General features: G+C 36.7%; 1 protein-coding gene across 1 annotated transcript in view; it reads left to right on the forward strand.

The window, feature by feature from the left end:
- Positions 1-14211, forward strand: part of LMNTD1 (lamin tail domain containing 1) — a 537731-nt gene that overhangs the window by 41732 nt on the left and 481788 nt on the right. The window lies entirely within an intron of this gene.

A 14211-nucleotide genomic window follows, 5' to 3' on the forward strand; every position in this document is an offset into this window, starting at 1 on the left:
TGGACATGTTTATAGGTAGTAATGAAAGAACCAGAAAACAGGAAGATACTGTAAAATAAGTAATAGAGTACGACAGAGAGGGAAATCTGTTCAAAGAGATGGGATGGAATGGAATTGCTTGAATAGGGAGAGGGTGTAGACTTGGATAAAGGAGGAGATAGTGGCAGAAGGTATTTGAATGAGATGAGATGAGGAATAAGGGAGAAGAGAGAATTTATGGCAAATAGCCTCATTTTTTAATCCTGTAAAATATGAGACAAAGTTCTTTACTGAGATAGAGAGAAAGGAGGAGCAATAAGAGTTTTAAGGAGGGATTAAAAGGTTTGGAAAAGTGTGGAATATTGATTTGATGAGGGAGATATAGTAGAATTACCTAGCAGCAGTAAGAGCCTAGTTGCGGTTGTATAGCATAAACTTGTAGTGAACCAAGTCAAAATGATGTGATTTTCTCTACTTTTTTTTTTGGGGGGGGTGCAATGAGGGTTAAGTGACTTGCCCAGGGACACACAGCTAGTAAGTGTCAAGTGTCTTCTGGATTTGCACTCAGGTCCTCCTGTGAATCCAGGGCCTGTTCTTTATCCACTGCGCCACCTAGCTGCCCCCTCTACTTTTTTTTTCAGCAGCACATGTGTAGGCATGAAGACATCAAATGGTAGGAATGATCCAAGGTTTGATAGATTGTAATTGGTGAAATGATAAGGGGGCTAGGGATTCAAGAGAGAAGACAGTGTAATGTTGAATTAGTTCACTAAGGAAAATGGAGAAAAGAGGAGAAAGTGACAACAGGGAAGAGGACTGGGAAAGAACTGAAGGCTCAAGGGATTGGGGTCATGGTGTAGACAAAGAATAGTATTTGCAGGGCAGCTAGGTGGTGCAGTAGATAGAGCATGGGCCCTGGAGTCAGGAGTACCTGAGTTCAAATCTGGCCTCGGACACTTGACACTTACTGGCTGTGTGACCCTGGGCAAGTCACTTAACCCCAATTGCCTCACTAAAAAAAAAAAAAAAAAAAAAAAGAATAGTATTTGGTAAGGGAAGACTGAGGGGCAGGTAAAAAGCCAATAGATTATATTTATATAAGGAGATTATTAAATTCTTGAATATGGAGATGGTACATTTGTGGATGATAGAAAGATCAAGAATATGACTAATAATCTTTGAGTGCGTCTGTAGGTGGGGTGGAGAAATAAGTCATGGGAATTGAGTAGGTTGAGGAACTGAGTGGTTAGGGAGTTTAAGGGAGGGTCAATATGTATGTTGAAGTCCCCTAGTATGAGGCCAGGAGTAAAGGAGAGAAAAACTGTGAGCCATGTACCAAACTGAAAGGTATTGTGGAAAATCTAACAAAGGAACCATAGCAGCCATCCTGGAGAAACTTAAAATCTACTAGGGACAATAAGATGTGTGTGTGTGTGTGTGTGTGTGTGTGTGTGTGTGTACTCACAAATACATAAATACACAAAGACCCCAACTGCATACTATATCTGGTACATTGTAAACACTTAATGAATGAATACCTGTTAATTGCCTATGTTGGAAGCACAGGGATGTAGCTAACCTAGGCCTATGGCCAGAACTAATTGCTCTATTCCTGGAATTCAATGCATTAATTCTAGAGATTAAATCAATATAGAGCAAATTAACATTCTGGAATTGGTGTTGTTTTCTTTAAGTCTAGGAATATTTCTAAAGGATTATGTTGATTTGGTTTGCTCTGTATCTTCTCACTTTATAGACTGAGAGTAGAGATTTTACCTTTTTTGTCATGGACCCCCTTAGACATTTGATGAGGCATATGAACCTTTTATTTTTTCAGAAAAAAATGTTTATAGATGCATAAAATAAAATACATAGGATCAAAGTAAAACCAGTTATACTGAAATATAATTGTCAAAAAAATTTTATACCAACCTAAGTTCATGTATTTCAGGTTAAGATCTTCTGATTAAGGGAAAATAAATGGAGTTAGTAAGTTGGAGAGCTAATAGGTTTTTGCTATAAAATGCTATAAAAAGTATTATATAAGGCTAGTCTTTATAAGGGATAAGATTAGGAAAGGAAAATTATATTTTCTTGACCTGCTAAATATGCCTTCAAAAGAGCTGCTCATTTTTGCCAAATAGCAAAACACTTAGCAAACACCAAGTGTTAGAACACGTCTAGCACATTATACAAAAATGGCAACTTGACAAAATAGGGAATCCAATCTTGCAAAGTTTCTTCTCATATGTTTCTTCAAAACCTTATTCTTTCCACAAGTCACAGTTTTGTGCAACTGATAGCTCATATAGCTGAACAAGAAGAAGAAAAACAAAATTATACCATCATAGGCCAATCTGTTTATATGCAAAAGCCATTCATTTTTACAATACAGTTGTTTTGTTTAGAAAAACTGAGAAAATTAATGCCCTGTGCTAAGAGCATGTTTATGCTTTAGCCTCTTCTGACCTTTTTAAATCAGGTACTAGTGATTTCATCTTCTAAACTAGTAAGGAAGATGTCGAATCTGGGCAATTGTGGCCAACCATTCACCATCTCCCATTCTGACCCTGCCCTTTCCTATTTTTATACTATGCCCCATGGATAGGATGGATTCCCCCATTAACTCTCTACATGTTGAAATCCCTCCCTACATTCAATGCTTAAGTCAGGAGTTAGCCCCTATTCTTTGATGTTTCTTCTTCTGCTCCTCATTTGAAAATGATCTATCCACCAATTCCTTAAAACACGTTTTGGTACCATTCCTTGAAGCTTATCACATTCTACCTTATATCATGGTTTATTTGTGTACATGATCTATTCTCTTATTGGACTATAAGCACTTAGAAAGCAGGGATTGTCTAATTTCATCCTTTTAGTCCCACTGTCTAGCACTGCGCCTTGCACACTAAGTATTTAACAATTATTTCTTGGATTGAAACCAGATGTTTTTGTTACTGTCTCAGTCTTGAAAATAAAATAATGGATCGCCCTTTCTCCCTAAATGTGCTGTTCCATTTTCCTTGTCTAAACACAACTTTAAAATTAAAGGCAGGTCAATATGTTAAAATAAAATGTGTGATAGAATTTACAAAAGGACAAATGAAGTTAATTATTAAAGAAAATAGGCAGAGTATAGAAATGGTATGATAAGACTTTACCAGTTTCAAGAACATAATAGGTTGTTTTAAATACAGTTAAGTAAGGTACTAAATCAGCCCTCTTATATCTATCCAATACCCCCAAACACGAAAGGAATCTACTCATCATTTTTGGAGAAAGGAAAAATTATTTTTAAAATTTGATTTGATTATATTTTCAAGGAAAGGCCTTTGTAAGTTGGAATGTACCATATTTAAATGAGATAATGTTACAAGTTTGAGACTAATGAAAGTTTGACACTTTTGTCAAAGTGAAATGATACATTAAATACATTTAATTTATTGCAGCTCACTTCTGTAGCAGAAATTGTGTGGCAGGGACCCAGAATTGCCAGTTTCTCTGTTATTTAGAGGTCATCTCCTTATTTTCTGATCACACATGGTTTACTTAGATCCCACAGAATTAGTAAATAAACTGAGTTAATTAATAACTCCAGTAATGTAGCAGCATGTAAAATAAACCTACAAAAATGAATAGCATTTCCATATAAAAATGAGAAAGTACTGGAGGAAATAATAGAGAATTTCTCTTCAAAATAAATATGAAGTATCCCCTACTTGATAAATGGTCAAAGAATACAAACTGGCTGTTTTTGTCAGAAGAAATCCAATCTATCAATAGCTATATGAAGAAAAATGACCCAAATCACCAATAATTAAAGAAATGAAAATTAAAGCAGTTCTGAGATTCTACCTCATACCCATTGGATTGGCAGAGTTGACAAAAAAGGAAAATGACAAATGCTGGGGGGATTGTGAGAAAATAGGCACATTAATATCCAACTGGAATATGTTGGATATGAACGAGTCCAGCCATTCTGGAAAGCAACTTGGAACAAAGTTCAGAAAATTACTAAACTATATGTGTGTGTGTGTGTGTGTATGTGTGTACCCTTTGACCCAATGATGCCATTACTTAGTCTATACAACAAAGAGATCAAAGAAAAAGGACCTATATGTTCAAAAATACTTATCACAGCTATTTTTATGGCAACAAAACTAGAAACTAAAGAGGTGCCCAACAATAGCTGAACAAATGGTTATATATGAATGCAAGGGAATAATATTGTACTCTAAGAAATGATGAAAGGAATGATTTCAGAGAAACCTGGGAAGATGTGAGTCAACTAATGCAGAGGGAAGGGAGCAGAACCAGGAGTATGATTTATACAATAACAACATTGTAAAGAGAAACAATTTTGAAAGACTTAAGAACTCCAATTAAATGACTGACCATGATGCCAGAGGATTCATGATGAAACAAACTGCCTACCTCCTCAAAAAAATATGATGGACATAGGGTACAGATTAATAAATATTTTTAGGGCATGGCAAATGTGGTGATTTGGTAGGTTTGACTTACTTGTTATAGGAGTTTTCTTTCTTTTCCAGTGGGAATGGGAGAGATGGGAGGAAGAAAAAAATTGATTTTTGTTAATTAAAAATAAAATAAAAAGCTAGAAAATTCACAAAATATCTAGTAGGCAATTTATCAGGGCATGCTCAAAATTTATATAGATAAAATTATATATCTTCTAGAAAGAAAAAAATGACAGAGAGCAGCAACCTCCCTTCTACCCCACTTCTATGGCAAATCTTAACTACAACATTATATAATGATTCTAGGAAAGATTGTGTAGTATTCTGTGTTCAAGTAGAAGTTCACCAGATTGTCAAAGGATTACCCTAATGGAAAATGTAAGTACAATGTCTCTTTGAGAGGAGCCTAAGAACTACCAAAAACATGTTTCATGCATTCTCTGTGTATGTCAGACTTCTGTGAATCTTTTTTTTTAGTTCTTTATGTACTTTTGGTATGTGTTCATAGGCTCCTATAAAACATTTTCATCTGTATTTTCTCTGGGGTGAAATAAAAGCTATCCTTTACTTGATATGCATTTGTTACCTTGAGTGCTTGTATTTAAGTTGTGAATCATATTGCCTACATTTTAAAAATCCTAGACGTGAGTGTATTTGGCTGTTTCCCAGAGTAAATTGATATAATGACAAAAAGCCCCCACCTTCCACCACCATAGAGGGCATCTACTCAAATCAGGCTTCATCCATGTAAGTGGACAGGGTCACCTAAGATACAGGTTACCAAAAAGAATGAAATCATGTTATAAGTATATAATTAGCTTTTCCATTTAAATTTTTAAAAAATATATATTTGCATAGATAATATTGAAAAAATTATTTGTGGGAAGGGAGAGGCAGGAATTTCGGGGGGAAATTTTGGTAATATAAAAACACCCCACAAACATTTGTTTTTTGAAAAAATTTAATTCTACTCATACATTAATCAAGAAATTTTGGTGGCATTATGTAATGAATTTTCCTTTCTCTGAGGAAATACTCACACATTATGCAAAATTTTTACTTACCCTCATAACATGCCAATATGTTAAATAGGAGAAATAATTTTTTACTCCCTACTTTATAGAAGAAAATAAGGGGGGCAGCTAGGTGGCACAGTGGATAAAGCACCAGTCCTGGATTTAGGAGGACCTGAGTTCAAATCCAGGCTCAGACACAAGCTTGATACTTACTAGCTGTGTGACCCTGGGCAAGTCACTTAACCTTCAAAGCCCCGGAAAAAAAAAGAAAGAAAGAAAAAGAAAAGGAGGAAGAAAATTTAGAGTATTTATCAAGTGAAATATAGCCTCATTATTCTCAGAATTAGTACTTTTAATATTCTTTGCATGAAATTATATTGTTGTCCTAATAAAACCAAATTTGTGAAAGTTCATTTGACAGAGCCTATTATTCAAAACAAATATTTCAAGATCAAGATTAGGTCAAATGCTATCTTTTAAAGAAAGAAGAAAGATGTATGAAATGTGATACTTTAGGGACAAAAGCATGAAATGCAGAGTGATGCCAAACTTGTACTTAGAAAAATCACTTTCATGGCCATGTGGAGGATGGATTGGAGTGAGGGAAGACTTGAGGCAAGGAAACACATTAGGAGGGTATTACATCAGTCCAATTAAGAGATGATAAGGGACTGAAAGAAAGTAATGTCCCTGGAATGGGGGTGGGGGGAGGAAGAGATGTAATAATTAGTAGCATCTCCCATGTTTGACATATCATATACTGACTGTGACTCAGAGCAAGTCACTAACCCTCTCAATGTCCCTAAGCAATTCCCTAAGACTATAAATTCCTGAACAGGTAGAGGAAGTTTATTCATTGGGAATCCTCTATGCCAATGAAATAGGTTTAGTATCCACCACAACTCAAAAAGGAACTAGGAATTGTATAGAAATATTTACTAGCTACATGACCCTGGGTAAGTCACTTCATTGCTTTGTGTCTCATGAATCTCCCTTGGATTTGTCTACTAAGACATATCAGTGGGAATCTATATTGGTGGGAGGTCATCTCCATTGCAGATGAAATCATAGAGCCTTGGTCAAGTGGTAAAGTAAGGAATATTAAATGAGAGGTGAGTAAAAAGAAGAACAAAAATAAGAAAACCTTGGATGTCCCTATAAGATGATTTCTTAGGTTTTGGAAAATGTGGTTGGATTTTTCTTTATGTTTTAGGGTAAAAGCTGAAATATTTTTGAAGACTAATAAGATTATAAAACACCTTTCTAAAAAAAAAAAGAAAAAAAGAGCAATTGGTTGCTCATAGATCTAAAGTTTTCTAATTGTATCTCATTGCCATTCAGTCATGTTTGTCTGACTCTTTGTGACCCCATTGGGGGTTTTCTTGGCAAAGATAGAAGAGTGGTTTGCCATTTCCTTCTCCAGCTCATTTTACCAATGAGGAACTAAGACAAACAGGGTTAAGTGACTTGCCCAGTATCACATAGTGTCTGAGGATAGATTTTTAACTCAGGAAGATGAATCTTCCTGATTTTGCACTCAGTACTCTATCCACCCCTAGATACCACCCCTAGATAATTGTATCTAGTTCCAACCTAACTCACATATTGTATATATTCACATAGGGAGATTGCTCAATAATTCTAAATTTCATCTTTGACTTACTTTCCTTTTAATTTAGGTTGAATTTATCTTTGGGGGACATGCCACACTTAACCATTTTTTAAAAATATATTTCCACTTCATTATCTAGTAGATCTCAGCAAAAAAAAAAAATCTGCTGCTGATTTCAGGAAAAACATTAGCAGAGTTTCAATGCCAAATATCCTTGGGCTTGAGTATTTATTTCTGCCTAATAGTTCTGAGGCTACGTTCATTATATCTTGTAAGTTCAGTGCAATGCATTTCCCCAAAAGCCTTTTGGGACATAGGAGGATGTTGTCATCTCAACATGCCACTTTTTTGACAGCCTCTTATGCTACTCCTCTTAATTGCATATCAGCTTTGTGCAGAATGCATATTGAAGGAAGCTACAGCTGTTATTCTGTGCAGTGTAATCACCCTAGATAAGTGAAGATTCAGTCTCATCTGTCACTGATACCACAGAATTCCTTTCATTAGCTAGTGGAGAAAGAAAAAGCAAAAATTCATCTCAGACTATTAAGAGTGTCGTGGCATTGATGCTAAAATCTTCATTAGTTTTGAGAATTTTCTAAAGATTAGAAATGGAACAGACCATTAGTTGTTAATTCCCCTAAACAAATATTTTTTAAATGTCTTTTCTGTTCCCATCTGTAGAAAGGAGCCCTCATTAGGAAACAGATGGTCAGCTCTCTGGGATGATGAAAGAAAGACAGGGCCAAGGGGGCTGAATGAATACCTTGATCAAACCCTTTCATCAGCAGCCATGGTTTCAACCGTATTCTTATTAAGTCTTTCCTTAATTCTGAGAGTAAGTAGAAAAAACTCACTAATTTTAGTTCAACCAAAAATTTTAAATGTAATCTTTCCCCTTCCCACCAAATCTGAAAAATAAAATATCATGTCTTTGTAATCCATAATTTTAAAAACTGAAAAATCAACCATGGAATATTTTAGAATTGACTACAAGCTTTAGCAATAGTACCTGGACCTTGATTTCATCAACATAAGAAAATACCAGAAGAGAAAACTCTACCAAAGCAGATTGACAACTTTGCTGCTATTTATAGCTGCCTAGGGCACTGAGAGGAACTGGAAGATCGGTATTATATTGGGGATTCCTTTAACTAATGGATTAAACAAGATGGCTGATGAAGTACCATCCAACTTTCTAATTCTGTGATGAAATGAGTTGTTCAGGGTCAAATAACTGGTATTTGTCAGAGATAAGACATGAACTCAATTTTTACTTTTTCTGTTGTTGGATTTTTATCCACCAAACCAAGTTGCCTTTAAGTTTATCATTAGTTAAGGTGGGTTTTTTTCTGTCTTAGAAGAGTATGATCTTGACTGCACATGTATAATCCATATCAAATTGCTTGACTTCTCAATGAGGGGAGAGGGGAAGAAGGGAGAGAATTTGGAGCTCAAAATTTTAAAAATAATATTAAATTGTTTATATATATAATTGTAATTTTTTTTTAAAAAAGAATATGATCTTCTTCCATGCCTATGATGAGTAACTTAGTCCTATAGAAGTTACTGAAACATTTGAATTTGGAAAGATTTACTATGTCTCTCAGGCAACTAAACCTGAAATGCTGAGAGCCTGATATACTGTAACTCCCCACAGCATGCAGTAGTTTACTGTTAGTAGTTATCAAAGGGCATGCTTTGATGTGCTGATACACCCGAGTTTAAACCACAAATTGTACCAAAACTCAAATCATTTTTGAATGGGCATGTCAGTCTCATCACTCTGGCATAGTATTGGTGCTATAAATATTCAGTGCACTATGATTCCTCCAGGCAAAGAATACTACTGTGTCATGAACAAAAAGGGTTTGAGAACTATCGATTTCCTCAGTGGAAACTCAGTAATAGTTGTAGCTTGAGTGAGCTCCATATTAGAACTCATGGTCTATATCAGAGTTGGATAGGATGGCTGAAGTCAGCTAGTCCAACCATTTCATTTTTGCAGTTGAGGAAATCAAGGTTCAGAATATGTGCTTTATAACCCAATCTGAAATGGTAGAAATCAAAAGTAACTGAAGGAAGAAAAATGCATGAGCTCTCAATGGAGTCCATGTGAAAGAAGATCTCTCTGGTCTTTTGCAATGGGTGATAGTGATCTTGCAGAATTTTAACGAAACTCATTATATAATGAGAAAGAAAGCAAGGAATGAATCATAAACTAAACATGTCTATTTAACAACTTTCTTAATTTCCCATCTCAATCAAGAGAGATGAAACACATTTTGACATTTGTTTTTAGTTTCCTGTAGTATAACTACACCTGGGGAAAAGTAAACTGATTTCATGTAGTCTCTTAAGGTAGCATAGTGTGGAGTACTAGAGTAGAAGGGGGCCTGATTAGACAATGAGTCAGAAGGCCTGCAGCAAGGAAAATCACAGCAAATTTCCATCTCATGAAATTGTAGTGTCAAAATCAAACACAGAAGGGGACCACAAAACCATACAAAAGTATTCCTCTGGGTACATATTGAGTCAGAAAACCACATATTAATATTCTCTATGTTCTTTTATATTTTTATTTTGTTAAATATTTTCCAATTGCATTTTAATCAGGTTTAGACCCTCAGCAGAGTGTTGGAGGTGGGCCTGCTTGGCGGGACAACAATACAACCCATGGGCTGTGTGTTTGCTACATCTCTCATTAAAGTATGATGTGATGTAGGATGAGACAGTAAAGGAGAGATTGAAAATGCTATAATATTGAAAAAGCAAAGATTACTGTCAATTGGGTCAATTGCTAACCATGTGATGTGGTCACATAACTTTTTTTTTTTTTAAGTTTTCAGTTTCCTGATCTGTAACATAGAGATAATAGTTCTTACAAAAATTAGCTGGTGGAATTGTTGTGAGGAAACCAGTTTGCAAACTATAAAATGCTATTAAAATGTGGGTTATTCATTACAGAGGGATGGACTAGTTTTGGGAGTCATGCCTTCTTCAAAGGTCATTGTCCAGAGCTTCCTCCTAAAGTATTTTTCATTTAAAAGGCACTGCATGCCTTTTAAATGAGTGCAATCTTTTAATTTTTCAGCTTGTTTGGAACATATTAACTTTCATAGATGATGTAATCTAGACTTTTATATATTATGGATGATTGTTGACATTCTTTTGCTCTGAATCTCCTGCTGTCTGTCAGAATGTGTCTCTCCCCTCCTCCTCCCCCCCCCCCCGCCCCACCCAGCCTCCACCTGCCTGACTGGAGAGCCTAGTAGAGGGCTGGCAGCAATCTCACTTTTTTACCAGAACCATAAGAATCTGGTTGCCAGTTCTCAACATTGAAATGTCCAGACCTGACAACTTATAACCACCTAAACCCCTTTCAATTCCCAGACCACCAATCTTCAATCACTCTTGCTTAGTCCCAGGGTGGTAAGATAGTTCTTTGGGTGGTATAGTTGACTGAGGATCCCCACTTAGTAACTTTAAGGGAATTACCTAGTTTTCACTTTTTGCCATTGAAATATAGGAAGGGACTTTCCTATACCGATGATAAATTTGCTTGTAACTTAGGTACACAAAGAACATTGTTCATCTTCCATGCCTGATTCTAGCTGACCATGTGTGCTAGTTCAGCACTTGAGTATTTCAGGATGATGAAGACACTGGATATTTCTAGTGGTCATTTGTGACATAGCACTAAAGCAACCCCCTTTTGGACACTGAGTAGGAAGACCTAAGAAGTCAGTGGACCTTTAAAAGAGAGTGACCTATCTTCAATTGTGCTTCTTTAGATGGCTACAGAGAGTGTAAGTAAATACCCTTTAAACTTCTTTTTTTCCCTTTTCTTTTCCTTTTTTCCCCTGGGGCAATGAGGGTTAAGTGACTTGCTCAAGGCCACACAGCTAGTAAGTGTCAAGTGTCTGAGGCCAGATTTGAACTCAGGTCTTTCTGAATCCAGGCCTGTGCTTTATCCACTGTGCCACCTAGCTGTCCCCTAAATTTCTGATAGTGTAGCAAAGCTACCATGTGGCAGGTAGAACAGGGTGGTCTTAATAAGGCCAGCTTTTTTCTTCTTGTCATCACTGGCCTATTATAGCTACATCCCAGGAAAGAATTTTAGGGACTATCATTTAAACAAAACTTAGGTTTGGCCCAAGTCTAGAGATCAATAGGAATTTCTTCTAGCAAAATATTAAATGTACAAACTAGACCAGGTAGAGGACAGCTATTTATTTCCTCCACCACAAAGAAAAGTCTTAAGACACAAATTATTTATAAGTTTGCATTGACAAATACTTAAAAATTGAATGAGTTATCTATAATTCTTATTATGCTCTCCTGGGAGGTTGGTGCTCAAAATGTTAAGATGTGAAACACTTTTGGGACTGGTGAATAGGCATTTCACTTTTGCTTCAACTTTGCACCTTTTGAACAACTATACTTTCTAATTGTGGTAGCTATATTCTCCTCTAATAAGTTGCCTCAGATAAAGTGTACTGGACTTGGATTAATGAAGAGATAGGTTTGAATTATGCCCAGATACTTATTAGCTGTGTGACCCAGGGCAATTCATTCAACCTCTCTGAAGGGTTGGACTTGTTAACCTTTAGTTTCTTTAAGAAATTAATTCAGACTCTTCACTGGAAGGTCAAATACTGAAGCTAAAGCTTAAATACTTTGGCCACATAATAAGAAGACAGGACTCATTGGAAAAGACCCAGATGTTGGGAAGGATTGAAGACAAAAGGAAAAGGGGATGGCAGAGAATGAGATGGATAGATGTTATGGAAACAATAAACATGAGCTTGGACAGATTTTGGGAGATAGTGGAAGAGAAAAAGGCCTTGTGTTCTATGGTCCATGGGGTCATGAAGAGTTGGACATGATTGAACAACAGCAACAACAGGTTCCTATCCTATCCTAAATCTATGATTCTTTGATATTCTTCTCTGGTAAGTTGTTTTGAAGGTCAGTTTCTGCTGCTCCTCATTTCTTGAATTTATGAGGCTGACACTAAGCTAGGGAATACTTATCAATGTTCAGTCATTCGTACTTCAAGAAAGAAATCAAAAACAGAAGAAGCAGATAAGGCTTTGAGATCCAGTCTCAGGTTTGCCTAGATAAGCACATGCAGGAGGATGCTGGAGAAATCTCAAATGGGCTCTTGGGAGCTAATTGTTAAATTTTTAGTGTGAGCATTGCACCTTATAAATCAGCACATACAGCAAATCACGGCTTGATAGATTGTTTTGTTGATTGTCTAGACTTAAGAAAGTAACGGAGAAAATGTTGATAATGCACATTAAACTTTAAAATGTGTCAGTGGTACAGTTTTTTGGTCAGTTGTTAAGTCAGTTGTTAAGCATTTACCTCTAATGCATGTATTCACTGCCATGTGCAGGCAGTCATCATGGTCGAAAGGTTGGGGAGGAAGGAGAAGAAAGGAGAAATTAAAAGGAGAGATGTTAGAGTCCAAACCTCCCTTTAAAAGTATACTGAACTGGTGACTCTTAACTGTTCAGTGTCCAATCCTGTTTGATTCATTCCCTATGCCTTCAATCATCATCAGATAGGGAGAAGCAACATATGGGGACCAACCAGGAGCCTGCTAGAAAGGGCCAGGGTGAATTTGAAACTGGAATGGGCCCCATTTCAGCCATATTTCCCAGCAGGGATAGTCACAGTTAAATACAGACCTAACCATGTCACTCCCTTGCTCAAAAATCTGCAGTGACCTAATAATTTGTCCATTTATTGAAATGTTATGCTGTTTTTTTGAGGCAATTGGGGTTAAGTGACTTGCCTAGGGTCACACAGCTAGTAAGTGTAAAGTGTCTGAGGTCGGATTTGAACTCAGGTCCTCCTGAATCCAGGGCCAGTGCTTGATCCACTGCGCCGCCTAGCTGCCCCACATGCTGTTGTTGTTTTTTAAAAAGTCCTTCTATCCCTGATCTCCAAAGTCCTTCCTCATAACAATAAAGTATAACTAAGTTAAACAAACTAACATGTTATCCACATCTGAATATGATGGTAAAATGGAGAAGGGGGAAGAAGTGAGAAATGTTTCTAAGTTCATATTAACTTCACTTTATAATGATAACATGGGTATGAGTAGGTATTATGAAGAGACCTGATAAAGAGAGATTGCTTTTGATATGCAACTATGATTTACAGGAGCCTCAGAAGCAGAAGGAGATGGGAATTTATGGTTTTCTCCCTTTGACACTGGACAATCTGCTCCTCCCTTCTTTTAGAAGTCATTACTTTGTAGCTTTAGCTCCTGGGTCATACGCTTTACCTTCCAAGAGCATCTATCCTTATTATGTAACTGTTACTTATATCAGTCACCTCAGTGAATAAGGTGTTTCCTTTCTTTCTCTTGGTGTCACAAGTGAAGCTGATCAAGGGACCAGATTGATGACTGGTGATGGAGATGAGTCAGGAAGACTTAGCATTGGATCATAGATTCAAAATGAGAAGAGACTCTCATCCAACCCCCTTATATTACAGATGAAGAACCTGAGACCCAGATGGGTGCACTTACTTGTCAAAGTGACACAGGTAGTGATTAATAGAAGTGAGGGTTGAACTAAGGTCCTCTGACTCAAAAGCCAGTGCTGTTTTCACTGCACTACGTTGTGTCTCAACAAGTGAAAGCATGAAGGTGGAGATCTATTCCCTGATTGATAGCTTGTCTTGGTGGTCAAATAGACTGACCAGTGAACTTAGGGTTCATATAGACTGAGAGGTTGTATTATATTCTCATTATAAGTTATAGGATATAATGACTCCTATCAGGGAAGAGGGGTGCCAAAGGATGTTAAGTACCAGGCCTGGATTCAGGAAGACTCACCTTCCTGAGTTCAAATCCAGCCTCAGACCCTTACTAGCTGTGTGACCCTGGGCAAGTCACCTAATCTTGTTTGCCTCTGTTTCCTCATCTGTAAAATAAACTGGAGAAAGAAATGGCAAACCACTACAATATTTTAATCCCCAAATGGGATTAAGAAAAGTCAAAAAATGACTGAAAAATGACTGAGCAGCAAAAACCAGGGATGAAAGAAATAAGAAAAAGAGAAGGGATGGGGAGAAAGTCATTGTTGTGTTCTACAGGCCAATT

Source organism: Dromiciops gliroides, chromosome 5 (genome assembly GCF_019393635.1).
Source record: "Dromiciops gliroides isolate mDroGli1 chromosome 5, mDroGli1.pri, whole genome shotgun sequence".
Lineage (NCBI taxonomy): Eukaryota > Metazoa > Chordata > Mammalia > Microbiotheria > Microbiotheriidae > Dromiciops > Dromiciops gliroides.